Genomic DNA, 25225 nt, shown 5'->3' on the forward strand with positions numbered 1-25225 from the left:
GTCATGAATGCTATAAAGAAAAGTACGTAGCTGCTGGAATACTTAACTTTTAATCCATCATTTGTATACAGCATTCTTGATACAAGTGAGACTCTCTCCAGAAATGGTTAATGGCGCCTTGCTAGGTCGTAGCCACGGACTTAGCTGAAGGCTATTCTAACTATCTCTCGGCAAATGAGAGAAAGGTTTCGTCAGTGTAGTCGCTAGCAAAGTCGTCCGTACAACTGGGGCGAGTGCTAGTACGTCTCTCTAGACCTGCCGTGTGGTGGCGCTCGGTCTGCAATTACTGACAGTGGCGACACGCGGGTGCGACATGTACTAATGGACCGCGGCCGATTTAAAGCTACTACCTAGCAAGTGTGGTGTCTGGCGGTGACACCACTGTCTTGTTTTAGGTATTTGTCCTACTAATTTTTTAAACCGTCTGTGAATACCAACCGACTTCCTTCGAATTGGAACTGGCAATAATAACGATAAACATAAAAGGAAAGCGTGCTGGCTGCAGCAAACCAGTATGTACAGTGCGCTGATTATTAGCCATATTAAAAGCGATAATATGCCAAGTTACCTTTTCCTCCAATATTTGCCGGTTTTCATATAACGGTGACTAACCACAGCTGTGGAGAGACATTCAAAGCGATTCCGTCCGCTAGCAGTACGTGCAAATGGCTCTATCGGAGAGGTGCGCAAAGTATTTCCGGGACAGCTCGCGGACCCTCCCGGCAAATCCGGGTCCGTAACGAACGACCACCTATCGGAGGGGCGATGGTCTGTAATTGCCGATCGGCCCCGTAAAGATAGCGGGGGCAGAGCCGGCGCAGGTGCGCTGAGGGCGCAGCGTGGAGGCGGCGGAGGTGGAGGCGGCGCCGTATCAGCCGCGACCCGCCTCCGCGACTACGCCCCTGGCGCCGGGGCAGCTCCGGGACGCACAGATTCGCCGCCGTCTGTTTTATTGTTATGACAGTGGAGGCGCGCGGATAATTCGGCCTCCATCCGGCCGGGGACAAACAGGCTCTTTATATTCAATTGCCCGCCCCCGGGCACCGCATGCCGCCTCTTCGCCCCCGAGAGGCCACCCTACCGGATGGGGCGCAATAGTCACGCCTGCTACAACCGCGTCCGGATTTGTCTTCGTGGAGCCTCGCAGGTCTCGGCTAGGTGCTACAGTGAACGAGCCTGGGACATGGAGTGGGTGGGGGGAGGGAGGGGGAGGGCACCACTCGCTTTCGTGTGACTGGGTGGGGAAGACCCCCTTGTAGGACGGCTGTCGGCGGTTGTAAGTGGGTCGAGAACTGCGCCGCGGACACAGTTGTTCCGTTAAGGGTAAGGGGATATTCTATTGGTAGGCGCCAAACGTCTTGGGAACTCGTCTTTTCACCATCTTTGCCATTTGTTGCTTTGCAAGTAAGCTCTCCACGCTAAATATTAGTCACGCCCTTAAAAGAGAACATCAGTCAGTTTGGAAAGGCAACACCGGGCGAGGGGACGCAGTGGTTAGTACACAGTGTAAGCGTACTGTCATATCGCTGCCCTACTTGTGGAGTATCTCTGCGGGCAGCCGCGTGTGCAGAGTCGAGCGTGGAACACGGAACTGTTAATGGTTCAAAGGGCTCTCTGAGCACTATGCCACTTAACTTCTGAGGTCATCAGTCGCCTAGAACGTAGAACTAATTAAACCTAACTAAGCTAACGACATCACACACATCAATGCCCGAGGCAGGATTCGAACCCGCGACCGTAGCGCCCAGAACCGCACGGCCACACCGGTCGGCCGGAAATGTTATGTTGTGTGGTGTGTGGTGGCATTGTTAGTATGGAAGTTGAAGTGTTGCTACAAGTGCTTTTACAGTAAAGTGACAAAATATGCAAATAATTCAGAGGGAAGTGCGTCAAGAAGAAATTTAAAAATGAGCTGTGCCGCTGATAACGTATTTGGGTATCCTCTCGTCGCGTGTCGTACCGTACAGTATCAATCATCCGCGCCGTGTTCGGTCTCTCAGAATGAACTAATGTGAATCAGCAAAAATTAGTTACCACAAAAGAGTGCAAACAGCTGCCAGTGTCTTGTAGCGAGATTGAGGACGTGCGTTCGATCATCATTAACAATCAGCCGCGCCGCGACGGTTACGCGCACGCTCGTACAAGTGAAAAGTGAGAACTGAAAAATTAACTTTACGGACAGTGTTATATCATTACTAGTGTCAAGGAGGACTGGTACCAAAAGAAATCTGTGTATACGTGGCGAGCGTAAGAACTTCCGTTCGATTGTTCGGCTTTCGCGTCATCAACAATCATCCGCGCCGTGTTCGGTACGCGTACGCTCGTCCAAGTGATATTGTGGACAGATAATCATCGAGAATGTCAATTGAGATAAACATTTACGACTTAGAGTGTAAACAGTGCAACCGGTGATTTCCATATCGCCTCAGAATATAGATGTTCATACCAGACGTAGAACAGTGTTGTGCTTAACGTTGAATGGCTCCCCTAAGCCCGCTTGCATATTTCGATAGGTAATTTTAGGCAAGCCAGCAGCAGTGTGGAGCAGAACAGTACGACCGCCGCGGGATTATCAGTTACGTGGTGGGGACAGGGCGCACGGTCAAGAAAAGCAGAAACGACAACCAGTTTAAAGGGACACCCCATCCATTTGTACCCCCGGGCGCGTTACAACTGTACTCGCTTTCGTGAGAACGACGGTTGAAACCCCCATTCAGGCCTCCAGATTTAGGTTTTCCGTGATTTTCTGAGCTCACTCCAGGGAAATGCCGTGATAGTTCCTTTAGAACGGAACAGTCGATTTTCTTCTACATTCACTCGTCGTACGAGCTTGCGCTCCGTCTCTAATGCCTGCGCTTTCAAAAGGACATTTGCCTCGTATATCGCCATCGGCGGGTAAGTAAATGATTAGACCTGCAATTATCTGCGATAGGTACAACTGCCGACACAATCTCCTAGTGTTGTTTACGTTACTGCTGTTAACAGGCTTAATGGGATACAAAAGTAGCTTCAACAATGTCAGATGTTTATTGATCACTGTGAATTATACGGAGATGATGCGTACCCGTATGAAATTGGCTTGATAAATCAGCACATGAAAGAGTTTCAAAGGGGTCTCATTGAGGGTCCCTACGTGGCTGACTGATCGGTAGTGAAATATTCAGGCATGATGAGGATTCTGACGTGTCAGTGGCCCATTGTTCGACTGCACAAGAACGTGGAGACAGACATACTCATTGTCAAGCCTCAGGTCAACCAGGTCTGACCAACGCAAGAGTTGATCATCGTATAGTGAACCATCTACTTTCCTTGTATCTGTTACTAGAGAACATGAAATGGACCCACTGCGACATTCTATGTTACCTTTCTTTCCATCGTGGAACCACACGGCCAACAGTTCAGTTCAAACAACCGTTTCGTACAGTGACTTGTGTTTCGACACCTCTAAGGATGTCTTCATCAGAATGAAATTGAAGAAACTCTATAAAATAATAAATAGGAAATTAAGTTTGAGAAGAATATTAGCCTACAAGGCATTCGTCATAGCATACAAAATAAAGCTACATTGCGGGGAAGCAATGGTCAAATTTAAGGTGTGCCGGTCCCTGGTACGAATCCACCCGGCGGATTAGTGTCGAAGTCCGGTGTGCCGGCCAGTTTGTGGATGGTTTTTAAGGCGGTTTTCCATCTGCTTCGGCGAATGCGTGCTGGCTCCCCTTATTACGCTGTAAGTAGGCTGTTTATATTTTCTTATTGGCAACTATGTAAGTAGGCTGTTTATATTTTCTTATTGGCAACTATGTAAGAAGGCTGTTTGTATTTTCTTATTGGCAACGTTACGTAGCGCTCTATATGAAAATCACTGGCTGTGCTGTGTGCAGTCTGTGGCTAGTTTGCATTGTTGTCTGCCATTGTAGTGTTGGGCAGCGGCAGCTGGATGTGAACAGCGCGTAGCGTTGCGCAGTTGGAGGTGAGCCGCCAGCAGTGGTGGATGTGAGGAGAGAGATGGCGGAGTTTTGTAATTTGTCATGAACTGCTATATATATTATGACTGTTAAGGTAAATACATTGTTTGCTCTCTATCAATATCTTTCATTTGCTAACTATCCCTATCAGTAGTTAGTGCCTTCCGTAGTTTGAATCTTTTATTTAGCTGGCAATAATGGCGCTCGCTGTAGTGCAGTAGTTCGAGTAATGAAGATTTTTGTGAGGTAAGTTATTTGTGAAAGGTATAGATTAATGTTAGTCAGGGCCATTCTTTTGCAGGGATTTTTGAAAGTCAGATTGCGTTGCGCTAAAAATATTGTGTGTCAGTTTAAGCACTGTCGTGTATAATTGTTGAAAGGGGACGTTTCTTAGCCTAGGATACCTCACTGGAATCTTCTGATTTTTTTCTTGTAGTTTGTGTATTTAGTGTAGCTTTTGTTTATTGCTAGCGCGTAATTATAGAGAGAATTTCCTTGGTAGTTGTGGTTTTTCATTGTTGCACAGTAAAACAGTTGTGGCATGCATGTAGATTTGCACCAAGTATTTCGCACAGCTGCACTTGCAATTAACTAGATAAAAAAAACAAAAAAAGACATATTAGTAACTTGTAAGTTACATTTCACTGCACACGTTTCTGTTGGTCATAGTATATGGACAATATGTGAGAAGTAGGGACTGTTAGTGTTTGCACGTGTGTTGATAATTCAGCAAGGGACTGGATAACAGCATTGCTGGTTCTAAGGACAATTCCAAAAAAATTGTGAGTGCACAAGTGGTGGTTATGGACTTGCTATATTATCTGCAAGACTCTTCAATGGTGATTGTGCACCTGCACAGTTACAACAGATGGCTGCTGGCCATCTCTACAAGGACTACAGTGGGTCTGCATCTTTGATGGCCCACCAGTACCATTATTTCTACAAGGACAGCAGTGGGTCTGCACCTCTGGTGGCCCACCAATACCATAATCTCTACCAGGACTACAGTGGGTCTGCTCTGTGATGACCTACCTACCAATATTCTTCAAAACTTCGACTGACTCTACTGTGGGTTTGCTCAGTTGTGGCCCATTACCTGTCTGCATGTCAAGAGTCAGCAATGTCTTTCCGTTGGAAGGACAACACTACTTCGTCAAGATTGCATGGAAATCCACTACTTCTGTGTGCAATTTCTTTTACTAATGAGACTTTGTGAAAAAAAACTGTAATTACTATTATGATGAATGATCAGGGCTATCTTTATGGACTGTGAGAAAATTTTAGCTTTTGACCAACATTGTATCAATAAGTATGTGCATTTGATATCTTTGTTATTGTAATAATGAAAAATTTTATCAAATCATTATTGGCCACTTGCCAAAACAATTTGTAAATCTTTTATTTAGCTGGCAATAGTGGCGCTCGCTGTATTGCAGTAGTTCGAGTAATGAAGATTTTTGTGAGGTAAGTTATTTGTGAAAGGTATAGATTAATGTTAGTCAGGGCCATTCTTTTGCAGGGATTTTTGAAAGTCAGATTGCGTTGCGCTAAAAATATTGTGTGTCAGTTTAAGCACAGTCATGTATAATTTGTTCTAAGGGGACGTTTCAACGCTTCAGTTACACTATTTCGGTGACTGCTGCGGAAACACTTTCTCCACGTACGCGTACGCCATAAATCCTCTACCAAGCAAACATTGGCGTTACACTCGTCTGGTGTGAGACGTTCCCGGGGAGTCCAGCGGGGGCCGAACTGTACAGTAACCCTGGGTTCGGTGTGGAGCGGCGTTGGGGTTAGTGGACTGCTGTACCCCGTTGAGAGGTTGTATACTACTGCGGACTACGGTGGGGACGGAGCCTCTCCGTCAGTTCTAGGTCTCCAGTTCCATACAATACAATACAATGGTGAATGTTTATAGCAGACATGCTCAAGTCAGAAATTAAAATCAAACGCGTTTCAGTCCTTGGCACTATGCCGTGCAAGGAACAACATCAGACTGATCGGCACAATGGCTTACATTGCTGGCACTGTACAAGTAGCGTCACCTATCGGGTGCGGACAGTGACATGTGCCATTTGAGACCTAATCAGTTGCTCCTATTTATAGTTCAGGCGTTTACAAAACCACTTGTGATGCATGTCCTGTTTAGGTCATTTATTGTATAGAACGAACTAGAAGACCTTTCAGTGTCAGTTAGAAGAAACATTTACTGGGAAAAAGAGGCACTATTGTACATGATTCCACTTCTGCTGATCATCTGTTAATTCCGAGAGACGCCCTGCTAAACCAGCAGGACAGAAAAGGTAGTTTACGGTGTGGAAAGGGGCCGAAATAAGCGACTGTCAGTTACACTCGAACATACAACTTTTTATTTGATCAAACATTACACGAGCCAAGAATTTTTTTTAGTTTTGGATCTTAATTAGCGGCTGAATGCGCTGTACAATCTCATGCCTTAAGGGCAAGACCACTTTAATTTAAAAACAGCTGAAAGCCAATGACTTAAAGCTCAACCAAAATTAGAAATTTAAAATGCAAAGCCTTACCTTAAAAAAGTTAATTAATTAGGCTGAAGGCCCAAAGAATCTGACTCTTTAAGAGCAAATAACTTAAACTGAAAATCGGCTGAAAGCCCAACACTTAAGGCTCAATAACATTAATTTTAAAAATGCCAAAGGCTTTACGCAAAAGAGTTCTTAAATTAGGCTGAAGGTACATACCATCCGACGCCTTAAGGGCAAATCAACCTTAATCTAAAAATCGGCTAGAAGCCATACAAGTACAAAAAACAGACGACAATCCAACCGACAGACAGTCAACGGACCCACCGACAAAATAACCTCCACTTCACTGGACCAGCACACTACAGGGAGTTCAATGGAACAATGTAGATGGTATTGGCGTCCACAACCAATTATACATTCAGCTGTCAAACTACACACCGTGCTGGACGGTAACAAAACGATGAGGAAAATACACTACCTGAATTAACGTCAACGGCCAGGGCAGGTAACCGGAACGTTAACAGCCACAAGGAGGAAGATTCCGGTGGTGCACTTCAATTAAAATATCCAAGTGCAGTTAAATTCCATCGGAGGGTGGCTAAAATTTGGTAACTTGAGAACACACTTGCTCGCGGGAATATCCCAACAGCTGACAACGAACTCCAAACGACACAATGTGAACAGTGATGACTTGCTGGTAGATAAAGTCAAAACTCAACTTTCGTGTCCAGGATCCGTGAGCCACGAACCTCGTAGCAATGGGAACAGCACCATACACCCTGACACCGCAAAGGGCATCCAGCAGACCCGTCCAAACTACGTGCAAGGAGATTTCCTCGCTGCTCCACGCCAACGGACCAACTCCCAGGCCCAGAAACGGTGAAAGGACCAAATCTGCTTCGGCCTATGAGAATACCAACCGAACGACCAACCAACGGTTGTCCCACTCCCATCTCCCTCCCTCGGACAGTTCATGTGTAACCTCCCCCTCACTTATCGACCTTAAATGACAGTGAAAAAATTAAACCGCGTGTACCTAACGGAAATTTGGGAAAAGCAATCGTCACCGAAGTTAAACTGTCGGTAAAGAGGGAGGAAAAGGTTACATCTAAATGAAAGGAAAATGCTAATGAAACTGGTGGAAATTAATTTTGAAAAGGGGTAAAGTTAATAAAGAAAGTAAATGTGCTGCCGTTACGTTAATAATCAACTAGCGGTAATTAGATATTTGAGATTTGGGGGAAATTACGGTCGCCAGTCCTAAGGACAATTACTATAGTAACTGAAAAAGAAAGATTATTACACATATAATTAGCACTAGAAGTGTGGCAACTGAAGGTCGAAAAGTGTAGTGTGAAAAATGAAAGTTTGTCAGAAGTAATAAATTTCGCTACACTCTGACTTAATTTAGCAAAAGAATTAATAAAACCGAAAAATCGAAAGTTACTTTAGTGACTGAAGTTAATAGTGAGCTTTCTTTCTGAAGCACATCGAAATTCAGTAAAATACGGTTAGTCTTGGACTACCTCAACAATTATTTCAAAAGCTACTTGAATCTACACAATTTAGAAATAAGAGATTTAACTTTGAACTTGAATTAAATGATTCTGAACAATTAACAATAGTAAAATTTAGTACGTATCAAGCTGAGCTGCAGTCACAGGTAAGCTAAAATACGGTAACAAAACTCGCACTCTTAATTTGTGCTTGTGTAATGTAAGTATTGTAGTCAGCCATGAATAGTTTAACTGAACTTTGAAATTAAAGTAGTGAAATAGCTATAACATTACTTTAATGCTGGCGTTTGAATTTCAACGACACTCGGGTTCATTCCGGAAAAGGAAGGGACCCTGCTTGGTAATACAATTGGGACAATGAGCAACAAATGTTCATACCAAGTTGCTGTAATTATAGTTACGAAAATGGTACAGTTTGAAAAGCTGAGGTCTGCCATACAGTTCTAAAACTTTACGTGCTTCCAGTCTTCCTTGTTGGTTGATTGAAGGTTTGAAGCCGTCGATCGATGAGGTGGCGACAGTCACTCATTGTCGGACGTCGCTGTTGCAGAAGCTGGATGTCGGCGCGCCTTCTTCTCGACACGGTCACCAGACGAAACGGGCTCTTGATGTGCGCCAGCTAATGCTTCCCGTCCGCGACACCATGTCAGAAACTATCATCGCAAGTCGAGCGCAATTACATGCTGCCAAACCCCGAAAGCGCGGAAACTCGCGGGAGCGTCACACAACACACCTGCTCCACTCGCTACTCCGGCCAGACTTTCTCTCTGCCCGCGCTCCACGCGACAGAGTTAACACTACCAAAGATCCTCAACACTTTGGTTCTCCACACGACCTATCGATGTATCCTTTCAATAGCATAGTTTTCCCTAGGCCAGATCCAGCGTATAAATACAAATAATATTCACAAAACAAACAAACATAAATGCAGAAATATATATATATATATACAAACAGTAAAACAATTACAATATATAAAGAGACAGTAATGTTATATCTTGAGGTAACAAAGCAAGGAGAAAAAATTATAGTACAATGGATGGAAATAGGAGGATATACATTTCCGGCGTTACACATGTATGTCGCCAGCGGTCGGCGATCACTGGCTGCCGGCGCCTCACCGGCGCTCCGTGCTCGGCTTCACAGAGTTACTGCGTCCCGACTGAACAGCTGGTCCGTCTCCATCTGACTGGTAGACACACGACGACCCGGAAATACTATCGGTCGCTCCAGAGATGGTACGACAGTGCACTTATAGATACGCGCTGCTGCTGCCGCTCATGGGCAAGTAAGGCAGGAAGTAGTGACACCAGTAAATGGAGTAAGAAAACGAGGTGACGGTACCGTATTAGAAAATGACAAACAATAAATGGGACAAACGCGAGCCATGCACGGGTCATTCCGATCACAAGCCGAAAAGTGTCGAAGGAATGTCTATTTTGCAAAGGCAGGACAACGGCTATAAGCTCGTTGTATTCGACCAGCTGGAAATTTTAAATTTCTAAAAGCGGTGTTCTAGTGCTCAATGAGCAGTTACAATTAGATAACAATATTTTTTTTCAATAGCAATCCACTACTTTCAGAATTTTGATTCCTTTACTTTTTACTATGTTTTCCTACCTCTAGTTCTGAAACATCTTTTTCTTAAAACCTCACAGATGTGTACTACTAAATTTACCTTCATCAAGGTGTTTTTTTTCGATTGTTGAGCCGTTTGTAGAAATACTCTATAATATCCTGTGTTTTACGTAATGGTAATTTCTGTATAGTCTAAAAGATGGCTCTCTTGTATTTCATTTGGTTGAATTTTTTGTATTTTGATTTTATAATTAGCTGCTGTTTAATTCAGTCATTTCTGTTACAAAGTCTCAAATGGGCACAAGTTACTGTGCGCGTCCGATAGGCGGCGGTGGTTGTATTGTTTTTGTCGGTGCAATGTAAGCAATTAGGCTGATTAGTGTGATGATGTTCATCGCAATAAAGTGCCAAAGATGGAACGTGTTTAATTTTAATTTTTCACTTCAGCATATCTGCTCGAAACTTTAACCATTTCTTTCTTGTAATGCAACTCTACTTTGTCTGCCATGACGAATGTCTTCTTGATTAATATTTTTGTCAGATTACTTTTCTGTTTATTATTTTATAGGAGTTCTTAAAATTTCATTGTTTGTTGTTCCGGAGCAGGAAGTGTCATTAATTTTCGAAAGTGAAGCAGGGAACGCCACCGTGATAAAATCGGCGTGTGTCCTCGCCTCATACTTTCATCCACATCACCACAGAACTATTTAATCTCTGTCGCTAACTTTATTTTGGCGTTAAAGTCTTCTGGGAGTGGCACCGCGTCGTGTTATAAAAGGCTAAACTGAGGTGATCAAAGTTATTGGATACCACCTAATATCGTGTTGGACCTCCTTTTGTTAACGTAGTGCAACAACACGACGTATTATGGACGTAGAAATCCCCTGCAGAAATAATGCTGACTTTATAGCCGTCCATAATTGCGAAAGTGTTGCCGGTGCCTGATTTTGTGCATGAACTGACCTCTCGATTACATCCCGTAGTTGGTTGATGATATTGATGTCGGACGATCTGAGTGGTCAAACTATTCGCTCGAACTGCCCAGAATGTTTCTCGGACCAGTCAGGAACAATTGGGGCCTGGTGATACGGCGCTTCGTCAACCACAACAATTCCATCGTTGTTTGGGAACATAATGTCCATGAATGGCTGAAAATGGTCTCCAAGCGGCCGAACGTAACCATTTCTAGTAAACTGCTGGCTCAGTTGGACCGGAGGACCTAGTCCATTTCATGGAAACACAGGTAACACCATAATGCAGCCACCATCAGCTTGTACAATGCCTTGTTGACAGCTTTCGTCCGTATGGCTCAAAATGGCTCTGAGCACTATGAGACTTAACTGCTGAGGTCATAACTCCCCTAGAACTTACAAATACTTAAACCTAACTAACCTAATGACATCACACACATCCTTGCCCAAGGCAGGATTCGAACCTGCGACCGTGGCGGTCGCATGGTTCCAGACTGTAGCGCCTAGAACCCCTCGGCCACTCCGGCCGGCTAGTCAGTATCTTTCTTGGGGTCTGTTGCACAGTAACACGTTGCCATCAGCTATTACTGACTGAAATCTGGACTCGTCTGACAAGGCCAAGATTTTCCCGTCGTCTAGGGTGCAACCGATATGTTCATGAGCCTAAGAGAGGAACTGCAGGCGATGTCTTGCTGTTAGCAATGGCACTCGCTATGGTCGTCTGCTGACATAGCCCATTAACACCAAATTTCCCCGAACTGTCCAAACGAATAAGTTTGTCGTACCTTCTACACTGATTTCTGCGGTTAATTTACGTATTTTTGCTTGTCTGTTACCTCTGACAATTGTACGCAAACGCTGTTGCTCCCGGTCGTTAAGCGAAGGCCGTCGGCCACTGCATTGTCCGTGGTGAGAGGTAATGCCTAAGATTTGGTATTCTCGGCACACTTTTGACACTGTGGATCTCGGAATAATAAATTCCTAATGATATTCAAAATATAATTTCCCTTGCTTCTAGCTCCAGTTACATTTTTCGTCCAGAGTCTGTTAATTCCCGTTGTGTGACCTCAATTACGTTGGAAACTTTTTGACATGAATCACCTGAGTACAAATCACAGCTCCACCACTGCACTGGCGTTTCATACCTTGTCCGCGCGAAACTATCGCCATCTGTATACGTGCGTATCACTATCCAGTAATTTTTGTCACCGCAGTGTATCCTTCTCCACTCGCCTTCAATGTGCAAAGGGCTACCTTATCTTTGGTGGAGCCTAACATATCCTCGTCACTGTGGATGCTGTAGAAGACAGGCTGGACACCATGTCGGCGAAGCTGTTTTTGCCAATCCAGTCTATGTCATCCTTCAGGTGGAGTAAGAGTGGTGCTGGCTGCAGTTCGTCGAATTCGTGCCCATATTGTTGGCAGGATCGTGCAAATTAATTGATTGTTAAAACAAGTGGCAAAGAACTTAGTTTAAAGACCTTTGCGCTCAGGTGTACCGTTGTGGCCACTGTTTGGGCACTACGCATGGACAACCATAGCCAGAAAATGGATGACTGAGTCCTCCTGCGCTGGGTGGTGGTTGGTTTTGGCGTGGAAATCCCAGGCCTTATGTGTAGGCCTCTGTGCTCTTCTGTACTTCGAGCGGGAACTAAATCTCCGCGTGTTCTTTGTTCAAATTATTACGAAATCTGTGTATCTCCGTCTCATCGAGGGTCCATATAGCGAGCGTGTCGTTCACGAATCTGAACCACCAGCGAGGGCGTAAATGAGCAGAAGTGGGTGCGGTTGCTTTTAAGTCCTCTATGAATAGGTCGGCTGCTAAATGGATAGGGGGGAACCCATTACTACGCCGTCAGTTTGCTTGTAGTATTTTTCTAGCCATTTGAACTACCTTGATGACGAACACAACCAATCCAGGAGGCGTATGTCTGGCGGGACGTGATCTTTTAGGATGCGAATAGTTTGTTCTATTGACACGTTTGTGAATATCGACTAGCAAAGTCAACAATGGAGCGTACCTAGTTAGACACAAACAGTCCGGTCCTAGAGGAAGTGCTGGGGGAAACCATTGAACATCATTTGTTGTTAAGTACCTCCTGCTCGACATCTGTTTTTACTCTGGTTTCAGCTATTTTTCGCCGATTCAGGTTTTCGGTGATATGAGCGGGGAAAGTGTGCGGGCAATCCACACTGGAAACAGTGTCCCCAGCTGCGAGTGACGTTGTTAGCAACTATCGTACTATCACCCGGATGAGGCCCGTCTTCCCTAACACGCTCACGTCCAACATCCGCTTGAGCAATCCCAATGACGTCAGAAACCAGAAGTCTTGATACATTACAGGCCTTTCCAAAAGCAAAGTCCGAGCACGATCAACTTGATTGATGCTCTACACAATTGTAGCCACTGCCTCTGCCCCTGTATATCGAACACAAGTGCGGTAGGACTCATTTGTCACATGCAATCAGTAAGGGTTCCCCAGGTTGGTGTACCCAGAGCGCAAATTGGTTAATTAGCTCGTTCGAATCTAAGCAGACACTCTTTGCTGAATGTTCATGGAGTGTAGTTCATGCATATCGCCCTTGTAGACCAGGACAGTGTTCACCATTTCAGCTAAAGGACCGAACACAAGGGGTAAGCAAACAGAAACCCCAAATAACAAATACATTGACTTGCTTCTATAGGTTTACGCAGAACCACATAATTTCACAAACTGATTAGCGGTTCAAATGGTTCTAATGGCTCTGAGCACTATGGGACTTGACACCTGAGGTCATTAGTCCCCTAGACCTAGAACTACTTAAAACTAACTAACCGCCCGCATCTCGTGGTCGTGCGGTAGCGTTCTCGCTTCCCACGCCCGGTTCCCGGGTTCGATTCCCGGCGGGGTTAGGGATTTTCTCTGCCTCGTGATGGCTGGGTGTTGTGTGCTGTCGTTAGGTCAGTTAGGTTTAAGTAGTTCTAAGTTCTAGGGGACTGATGAACGTAGCAGTTAAGTCCCATAGTGTTCAGAGCAATTTGAACCATTTTTTTTAACTAACTAACCTAAGGAAATTACACACATCCATGCGCGAGTCAGGATTCGAACCTGCGACCGTATCAGCAGAGCGGTTCCGGACTGAAACGCCTAGAACTGGTCGGCAACAGCGGCCAGCCTCATTAGCAGTATCTGTTGCAAAATAATCTATGCCCTATCGGGCTAAAAAACGAAGTTCGATAAAACAGGCTGCCTCTCTAGGCATATTCCCTTCCACGGAACTGTGAGTTTCCCCTGGACGCTCCTTTGCCACACCACTACTTTTGCCCACTCGGGATCCCCAGTCCCATAATTCCAATCTAACGCATTCAGCTTGGTCTGCACGTACGGTACCGCGACCAATAATTCATTCTATTTACCCCTAGAGGTAACATCAGTAACTACAGATCCCAAGCGCTCTCCACTCGGTCGAACAAATGCGACGTCTGCACTTTTAGGCGATAAATTAGCGCGCGAGAGAACTCCTCATTCTCGTCTATCAAGTCTGAGAGGGAAGTGGAGCAATTCGCAAACGCGGCACTCACCTGGGTATACAAACCGCTGTGACCTACACAGGAAGCGTGACCGCTACACAGGCACGTGCGAGTAACTCACTGACATCGCCATCCTATCTTTGGCCTCGTACTCGCAATTCATGCTTAAGCTGGTGCTTCTTCAAGGTCACCATTTCGATCACGGCACTAGCTTCTAGGTTACCTAGAGTACCTGAAACAACAACCAGGCACCAACAGTTTCCAAGCGATAAAATGTTACACAGTAAAAAATAAATATTCCAGTAAAATCAGGGATGGACTAAAACGTAAAGCAAGCGTCGTAACTGTGTTCTAACTGCCAGGGCGTGTTTGTAGTTTGAGGACGTAAACAGTCAGATCTTGGAGGAAGCGCTAGGGAAAACCATTGACCAACATTTGATCATCTGTTATTAAGTACCTACTCCAGAAATTAATTGGTTCAAATGGCTCTGAGCATATGGGACTTAACATCTGAGGTCATCAGTCCCCAAGAACTTAGAACTACTTAAACCTAACTTTTCTAAGGACATAACACACATCCGTGCCTGAAGAGAAATTAATTAAGCAACAAGAAATTCTTTCGCAAAACTGTAAAAGGTACATTCATCAATGTTTTCTTTTGTAGTTAATAAAAGGAAAAGAATACGACAAATCCATTTTAGGAAAAAATACTGATCTCCAAATACCATACATCACGCAATTTAGACACGCTTGACAATATTAAAAGGATTACGAAACATAAAACACATTAAAGATTAACAAATCACAGTCTATCAACCCGACGTCATATCGAACGCAACCCCGCTGGTGGCACAATAGACTCCCAGCCATCGGCGAGAAGGCAGCTGAGAGTAAGGGCTACATGTACAGCAAACGCTCTCTTAGCGATAGGGTGAAGCAAAACTAAGGCCTTTGGCCAAACTCTGAAATAATTCACACTTACAATAGATGTAAACACGGTAATACCGAAGAGTCGAGGGTTATTTATACTTTAAATATAAGACAAGTATCACCACAGTCTCGACAAATTCTAAAGTCTCTTTCGAAATTACTATCCACAGTTTAAAACGTACCTCAGCCCTTCTTATATGAATGGCTCTCTTTCAGCTTAATGGTCACATCAGGGGTTTATAAGTACTTCAGTTGACCTTGCTGAATTCCACCTTGTAAACTTTCATATATAATTTAACAGATATGAGCATGGTTGTGTAACCTCCCCACAAAATTTCAAAAGAAAATATTTTAAATGTTAACAGACATAGAGCCAAGTGTAACCTCCCCGCAAAAATTTCGTATGACAATTATTTAAATATAAATGGAGCCAAGAGTAACCTCCCGGGAGAAAAATGAAAGAGAAAAGAGACGATAGTATAACCTCCCAGAGAAATTTTGAAAGACAATAATTAAATGTTAGAACTAGCAATCTGACCCATGTATAACCTCCCACAAAATGAAAGTCAACTCAATAAGAAATGAATAAAATCTCAGTGACAATGAAAATGCAAATAGACCGAAATGTCGATCTTTAGGCCCTTATTAAACTCAAATTCTTACCTCAATAAAACTGCATCTGCTCTTATTTTTCGCCATAGCTTGGAGGAAATGCATCGCAAATATATATTTTTTTGAATTTAAGGGAAACTTTTCTTTAAGGAAATGCTAGGGAAATATTATTTCAAAAAGTATTGTTTGTCAAAATGGTTGTATTAACAACAAAATTATTATTGGGGCGATTCTTGAACAAATTAATTACAGTTAATTTACATTACATTATCAGATGTGCGCAAAGCTGCTTCATTACCTTATTTAACAATATACCTCGTCCTGAATCTTGACCAGAGCCATGTCGGCGCCCGCCGATTCGTCACACACAACACCTAACTCGCAACAAAAAACCTACTCTCGCGGCTCGCTGCTAACTACTACTGCATCTCGCAACAAACTAAACTCTGGCGCGCTATTACTCTCTCGCAGCTGTACTGAACTCTATGCTCTCTGGTCAGAGATTGTGCAATGCCTCACCATCGCCGCCACACAATATACGTGTTTCATAACCCTCCACTGGGGGGGGGGGGGGGGGGGGGCAAAAATTTGGCAGCGATTGTGAGTCATTTGGACTTGCCAATCGCGGCAAAATTTTTTCTTAACTAATTAATTTTACAATTACAAAGAATATTCAGATGTAGAACGTGAAATAAATATGGTGCACATGCACCGAGTACAAAATATTTCAGACAAAGACAAAAATATATACAATAAGTACAAAACATATTACATAAGTGCACACGCACTAAAGTATTGAACATATCTTTCTACAACAAACAAACAAATCAAGGAGTGTAATAAAGTGCACATGCACTGTAGAAGTCTTCAGTAATTTCAGGATAACTGATCTCATTAACAAAAGAAAAGAAGTGCACACGCACTGTATATGACTTTTTCATTTCACAATAATTAGGGAAGGAATAGGAAGGATTGCGTCATGGTTGTAGCACTAAGGTTGCACGCAGCTGCACTGAAAGTCCATATCTTTCCACAGAAATACAACTCCAAGTGAGACAATTTGCAGTTCTTTTGCCAGAAATATTTATCAGCGTATCCAAGACACTGAAATGTCGTAGTAATATTCCCAGTTATCATTTTAGCAGTACATCAGGTACACCAAACAGTGGGACCATAATAACGTCTTCATCGCTCACGGTGGTGGACAGCATGTCGTGTCAACACCACGCTCTTACAAAGCACACCAACGTAGAATTAGTGCAAAAACCAAACATAGTGCTCCATGATCATGAGGATGGACAGGACAAATTGATATTACAGTAATTCAGGGTAGTTAGCTCAGAAGGTGAAGGACATTAAATCACATACAAGTCGTCATTAGTAATTACATTAGTAGTTTGCGGCATTCACAGCCCAATTATTAAAATTTTCTGTACCATGAATGTAGTATTACAGAAAAATGTTCATAAATTGATTTACATAGAATATTTGCACCGTTCTCTAATTACAAATCATCAGGAGTCATTACTTAAGACATGAGGTAGTCAATAATAATGTTGATACTCAATCATTGGACATCCCAATACAGTCATCATTTCTCAGTTACAAAGCATTATTAATTAGTAGTATTCATTTTCCATTTGTCATTTCAATATAGCCTTCTTTTCCTAGTTACAAAGCATTATTAAATAATCGTATTCTTTTCCAGTTACAAAGCATAATTAGTAGCATTCTTTTCCTAGTTACAAAGCATTATTAAATAATCTCATTCTTTTCCCAGTTACAAAGCATAATTAGTAGCATTCAGTTTCTAGTTATAAAGCATAATTAGTAGCATTCTTTTCTTAGTTACAAAGCATTATTAAATAATCATCTGTCATTTCAATATAGTAATAATCAGTAGCCTTCTTTTCTTAGTTACAAAGCATTATTAATTTATAGTATTCATTTTCCAGTTACAAAGCATAATTAGTAGCTTTCTTTTCCTAGTTACAAAGCATTGGTCATCTCTATATAGTAATTAGTAGTATTTTCCTAGTTACAAAGCATTATTAGCAGTTCTTTCTACTTACAAAGCATTGCTCATCTCTATATAGCAATTAGCACTACTCATTTTTCAGGTGACATATTATTCATAGCTGATCAGTATTATTTAGAATTCTCTTAAACCAGTAGCATTATGTGGGACTGGTAATACATTTTTTTTTTTGTTAGTTAGCAATGCACTGCTTTGGGTAATTATAAGAGAAAGCAAGAAGAGTAAAAAGAAAAAAAAATTGGTTCTGGGTTGTTCCTGTAAATGAAAAATGTGTAACGTCATTCGTCATGAGTCAGCTGTAGCAAGGTTGTGAAACAAGGCGGTAATGTGATCACATTTATAAATGATAGACACAAATGGGTAAAAAAAATGTAAGTGCTAGTACATGTATAATAAGTAACAGGTTTAGTAAGTATCATGAAAAGCTTCTGCTGGAAAAAAATACAAAATGGATTACTGAGCTGAAAGACGAAACGCATACTATGCTGAAAAGTAGTGAACTTCGAATTAACAGGTAGTGAAATGTGTATAAAAAATATGTTCCATAGCTGTCCTTTCAAAAACCTTCCGTCATCCTACTATGCAATATAACACCTGCTGTCAAAGCAAACTGCAACAAATACTTAAATAACTACATAGCATTAATACATAACCTTCAACATCATCCTCATGTGTAAAGAAAAAAACTTCATTATCCATCACTTCATTATTCATAACTCCATCATTATCAACACCTGTAAAGAAAAACTTCATTATTCATATTATCATATTCTTCATCATTATTCATCATCACTCATTATCATCTGCAAAAAGAAAATATCACTCCATTATTCAATTATTCCTTATCTCTAGCATATTTCATCACTAAAACTAAGATGTGTAGTTCTGTCTGACAGCCTGCATCAATCGCCTCGTATTCTGAAAGAAAAAATTAGTTAAGACTGCTATTCTTCGATGTGTATTGTATATTCTTGTTAATGCTTGTTAATTCTGATCCATTTACTCTTCTTCATAAAGTTTTTGTATCCTCTTTCGTCTATTCCGTAGTTGAAATTCCCATTTCCGTTTAATTTATTTCATTTACGTATCATTTCTTTCTGAAATTGATGAACAAAGATTAATGTCTTGCATTTACATCATATACTCACTAAATAATTACTGATTAACGGTAATATAATTAAGCGTACAGCATAACATGACAGAAAACGTAATATGTCAAAAGCATAGACAGTGTTCAAAGGCAAAAATGTACACAGAATATCACAATGCAGCAGCAAAAAATGTAAAAAATAGTCACGATGTTGAGATATCTTAAAGCAAAAATGTCAAAGTCAACTGGTGTTTGCTATGTCTTAGCTATTTCATAATGCATACAAACAAAACAGGAAAACAATCATACATACAAAAAATGGAAAATGTGCACGGTCTGATGTGTAACGACAAGTAAAGCGACCTGCTAACCTTACCTTGCCGAGCACTTACCAAGAAAAAAATACGATAGTCATCAGTAGGTAATCACATAAATATAATTGCATAAATGGTCATACAAATGTGTAAGTTCATCTGAAAAAATATGCACGGTCTGATGTGTAACGACAACAAAAGCGACCAGCTAACCTTACCTTGCCGGGCACTTGCCAAGAAAAAAATACGACAGTCATCAGTAATTAGTCATGTGAGTATAATTGCATAAGCGGTCATAAAAAAATTAGGAAATGGCATTACAGCATTTCAAATCATAAAGCATCTTCATTCAATAAAAGGTTTGACGTTGGATGTGTGGTGGTTCCTTTTCGATTTTCTGGTTCTCCAAGTTTCGACGTGTACGACATTGGGATGAAGAATGCTGCGAATCCGATACTGACCTGCGTATAGAAGTTCAAATTTACTGCACCTACCTTTTATTTTGTTGGATAAATAGTGTGTTCGTACTAATATCTTCTGTCCAACGTGGAAGTCTCGGCGTGTACAAACCTGTTTTTGCTGTCTTCTCCGGCGCTCTGCGGCACGTTTGATGTTGTTCAGTGCAATGTCAATTATTTCACGGTGTCGTAGTCGACAAGATCTAGGAAAATTTACTAATTCTGTAATTTTGTTTGGTGGTTCAACGTTCTTCAGTATAACAGACGGAGAAAGCATAGTGGATTCATTTGGAATGGAGTTAATTACATCCTGGAATGAGAGTATGTGTGTGTCCCAAACAATATGTCTTTTGTGGCAGTATATTCCTCACAGTTTACCAATTTCTTTCATTAATCGTTCACAGGGGTTCGAAGAAGCATAGTACTTGGATATATAGATCGGGGAAATATTTCTAGCTCGTAACATGCGTGTCCATATAGCAGAACGAAATTGTGATCCATTGTCGGAAATTACTTTCAACACATGCACTACATGAAATAAAAAATGCTTTACAAATGCTTTCGAAACAGTTTTAGCAGTAGCTTTGCGTAACGGAATGAAGGTAACCAATTTTGAAGTGAGTTCAACAGCGACAAAGATGTAGCAAAAACCTCTATTAGTTCTAGGAATCGGACCAAAAATGTCTATTGCGGCCATATGTCTTAATTTAACAGGTACAATCGGATATAATGGAGGAATATGTGAAGTTGTGTCTGACTTAGCTTTCTGGCAAATTTTACATGACGCTAAAACTCGTCGTATACGTTTCTCCATGTTGTTAAAATAACAGTTCTGTCTCAGTATAAGAAAACATTTTCTGGCTCCGTAATGCGCATAACTTAAATGAGTGTACCAGATTAATTTGTTAACCAGTTCGTCAGGAATACATAATAACCAATTGTTGCTGTCAGGATGAGAACGGCGAAACAGAATGTCATTGCGTACAGTGTAATGGTTTCTAATCGTAACATTATTCTTATCTTGCCAAAGGTGTTTAATTTCTTTCCACACATTGTCTTTATTTTGCTCTTTTGCTATGTCCCGTAATGACGATGAAATAAAATTTTCAAATGCAACTTGCTGGATGTACATGATGCTGGAATTTGTTTTGCAGAAGTTGGTTGCGACGTCTTGCTGATTGTTACTGAGAGAACGAGATAGTGCGTCTGCTACAACATTTTGTGTGCCGGGAATGTGAACTATTGTAAAATTAAATTCCTGTAAATAAAGTTTCCATCTGCTGAGTCTGTCGTGTGTAAATTTAGCCGAAAGTATAAATTGTATCGCTCTGTGATCTGTGTAAACTGTGGTGTGTCTTCCATAAAGAAAGTGCCGAAATCTGATAAAAGCCCATACAATACATAATGTTTCAAGTTCAGTAACGGAATAATTTCGTTCAGCAGGTGACAGAATGCGGCTTGCAAATGCGATGTTTTTGATTACTGTATAGCCATCTTCTTCAATTTCCTGAAAAATATGTACGCCTAAAGCTGTGTTGGAACTGTCGGTGGCAATGGAAAAATTTCTGGTAAGATGTGGGTGCGATAAAAGTGGTGCATTCAACAAAGCGTATTTCAAATAAGATTTTCGTGGACAAGATTCTGCGTGTCTAAGGTACTGCTTGCGTTACTGGAATATGCAATCTGTGCTGTATCTGGTTAAATTCTATCGTACGTGCTGTTATTTGCGGGAGGATGCTGTGTCATTTCTACTATTTGTACTGTTCTGTTAGTTCTTCCTGACGTATTACGCTATGGATGACACCTATTGTCTGGTTCATTCATGATAATATGTTATTGCTGATGTTCTTGCTGCTGAAAAGATCGACTGTTATTAAATGTACGCTGAAAATTGTGCTCACTATTTTTACGTCTGTCGTGATAGTCATCTCTATACGGCGCATTGCTATAGGAATTAAAATACTGTGTATTCGGTACGTAGTTATTTCTTTGCTGCCGTGCGTTACTATTTGTTGTAGCTGGGACTATACGTGCACGCGGCGAAACATTAAAGCTTGGTTGACCTTGTAGACTGCATTGTTGGTTAGGTATGCTAAGCGGCTGACTTTCATGCTGTTGCGGAGAAAAACGTGGATTGTTACCAAAAATGTGGTTCCTGTTAATGAAAATTTTTACAATTGCTGAAAATGCTATACATACTGATGATTACAATTTTATCTGATAATAAAGTTCTCGTAGTTGTCATTTCTGGAGCGTCTAATGAAAAATTGTCACATTCGGTATAACTTTGTCTTATCGGGTATTCATTATTCATTTTTAATTCTAGATAGAGCAATAGTTGAAGAGCTATTTTGATAGATATAAAGGATAGTAGAAGAGAAAGCAGCAGTGCAGAAAACTAAAGATGAAACAGCACTACTACAGCTCGGGGCCCTATGCTCGCTACGGCACATATTCATTAAAGCGTAATGAATCCCCTGAGGTTTATTACGCGCTACAAATAAATTTTAGCTTTTGCATTACAGGCAATGGCAGTAAAAATTCAGAAACAAATTGCTGTATCCATGCTAATTCAAGTTTCTGCATTACAGGTAATAGCGGAGAAAGTACAAAAATAAATTGTCGTATACAGCTCAAAGCGTGTATTTGTGTTCTGTCACTGTTAAGTTCCTTACATTCTCTTATGGATAAAAATTGTTCGTAATCAACGTTCTCGTCTCTGAATTTGAGAACACGTTCAGGTTTGTGTGAAAATCTGTTTGTCTGTGTCATTTCGGATTTCAAGTTGCGTAGCTTTTCAGATTTTAAGTCGCATAGCTTTTCGGATTTTAAGTCGCATAGTCTCTGTAAATTGCTCAAATCATACGCGCTGCGTGACTCTGACAAATGTTCGCTAAGTGGCGTCTGCTGTGCTGTGTTATTAGCTGAAATATTTTTTATCTCTGCTACCTCTTGCTGTAAACTTGACAATTTTGTATGCAATGTGTTATTAGATGAATCGATTTCATTGATTGTCTGTTGTAGATTTTGGAATTCAGGTGTTTGGTTAAATGAAACCGGTGAAATATCGTCTGATTTATTGTCATTAGTAGTTTCAATAACGTCAATACGACTGGCCAGTTCATCACATTTTTCAGTCAGTATTTTTACCTGATCATCGGTTTTAGAATCAGACGCATTAATCTGTTTTTGCAACTTACGTGTAGTTTCGTTCAGTTTTTTAACATCAGCTTTGATGACATCGCAATCCTGTGTTAGTTCTAATTGTTCGAATCTGTCTGTCACTGTTTGAATATCTACTGTGTGTGTATCTGTTTTTGATTTAAGATCAGAAATTTCATCACGTAATTCTATGTTCAACTGTTTGATGGTATTAATTTCGTCGGTCACTGTAGCAATATTGTTGTCTACATATGTCTTCGCTTTCGCGAACAATTTACGTTTGTCTTCCTGTCTCTGCGTAGTGATTGTTTCCATTACTTCACGTTTTACTTTATTTTGATCCTGAATAAATTTGCGGAAACGCGTATCACTGTTTTGTATGTGAAAATTAAAACGTTCGTCAATCTGTGTATTCTGTTGCTCGAATTTCGCGTCAATCTTTTCATCCATTGTGCGCGAAAGTTCTGCTGTCATTGCTTTAAACTCGTCACGTAATTGTGTAGCTTTTTCAGAGCATTGTTTAGCGACTCCGTTAATTTCCTCTCTAAGCGTTTCTGTTGCAGCTGTTTGCATTTCCCTTAATTCCTGAGCAACAGACCTAATTTCTTCGCTACTTTTTCTTGAACAAGCCTCAATTTCCTCGCGTAACTGTTCCTTAGTATCATGACACTGCGCGGCAACGGCTCTAATCTGTTCACTAAGCTGTCTGGAAGTGTTATCTAATTTTTCATTTAAGTGTTGTTTGAGATTTTCATTATCTTGCTTGTTCTGTTCTCTAAGTTGTCTGAAATCTTCACTCTGTTGTCTGACCTGTTCACTAAGTTTGTCTTGTTTTTCATTATTATTGTCTAGTTTTTCATTAAGTTGTTTGAAATTTTCACTAAATTGTTGTTGTAGCAATTTTGCCATAATTTGTTCCAAGCCAAAATTAGCATTTCTATTCTCTGTGCCGTTTAGTGGTGTACCTGTAATTGTCGCGTTTTGTGTGACCATTTGGTCATTCTGTAATTTACAAAAAGTATTATCAGTCGGATGTACACTGTCAGACACTATTTCGGAATTAAATAGATCAGTCGTACTTTCAGTACACTGTCCATTTTCATCAGAAAAATTTCTCTGTACGTTACTTGAATTTTCCAAACCGGGTGTATTAAGCTGGGCAGCGCTCATTACAATAGTGCGCCCCACGTCATCGGTTGTCGTCAAATCAACAGAGGACATAACCGAGTTCGTTTGTTCATCAGTAAGATAATAATCATCACTAGTAGTTGGAACGCACTGATTGTCAGTGAACGCAGGATTGACATCATTACACTGCGTGTCACAAGTACTATTGGTGAAGTTGTTTAAATCGGTAGCTTCGTTCATTATACCTCGCGATACACTATTCACAGTCTTTCGCGGCATTTTTACAGTAGTCAAAATTATTCACAAAACAAATAAGCACAAAGCAAAAGCAACAAACACAAATACAACAGAGCAAAGAATTGACGATGATCTGAGGAAAGAAAGTCACAAATTAGTAAAAGCGTTGCGCCAAATGTTAATTATATTAAAGCAAATAAGAGCAGACTTCTGACTACTTTTCAGAAGATTCTCAACGAAATACGATCCTGGACCGGATGTCGCCAAGTGTAACCTCCCCACAAAATTTCAAAAGAAAATATTTTAAATGTTAACAGACATAGAGCCAAGTGTAACCTCCCCCCAAAAATTTCGTATGTCAATTATTTAAATATAAATGGAGCCAAGAGTAACCTCCCGGGAGAAAAATGAAAGAGAAAAGAGACGATAGTGTAACCTCCCAGAGAAATTTTGAAAGACAATAATTAAATGTTAGAACTAGCAATCTGACCCATGTATAACCTCCCACAAAATGAAAGTCAACTCAATAAGAAATGAATAAAATCTCAGTGACAATGAAAATGCAAATAGACCGAAATGTCGATCTTTAGGCCCTTATTAAACTCAAATTCTTACCTCAATAAAACTGCATCTGCTCTTATTTTTCGCCATAGCTTGGAGGAAATGCATCGCAAATATATATATTTTTTTAATTTAAGGGAAACTTTTCTTTAAGGAAATGCAAGGGAAATATTATTTCAAAAAGTATTGTTTGTCAAAATGGTTGTATTAACAACAAAATTATTATTGGGGCGATTCTTGAACAAATTAATTACAGTTAATTTACATTACATTATCAGATGTGCGCAAAGCTGCTTCATTACCTTATTTAACAATATACCTCGTCCTGAATCTTGACCAGAGCCATGTCGGCGCCCGCCGATTCGTCACACACAACACCTAACTCGCAACAAAAAACCTACTCTCGCGGCTCGCTACTAACTACTACTGCATCTCGCAACAAACTAAACTCTCGCGCGCTATTACTCTCTCGCAGCTGTACTGAACTCTATGCTCTCTGGTCAGAGATTGTGCAATGCCTCACCATCGCCGCCACACAATATACGTGTTTCAGTTGGAACATCATATGACATATTGCACTTATGCCGCTAGAGAGTAACTGCGTTGTCTAGGTGGGGAGATATACTACAAGAACCAAGTCAATGGTTTT

Source organism: Schistocerca cancellata, chromosome 1, assembly GCF_023864275.1.
Source record: "Schistocerca cancellata isolate TAMUIC-IGC-003103 chromosome 1, iqSchCanc2.1, whole genome shotgun sequence".
Classification (NCBI taxonomy): Eukaryota; Metazoa; Arthropoda; class Insecta; order Orthoptera; family Acrididae; genus Schistocerca; species Schistocerca cancellata.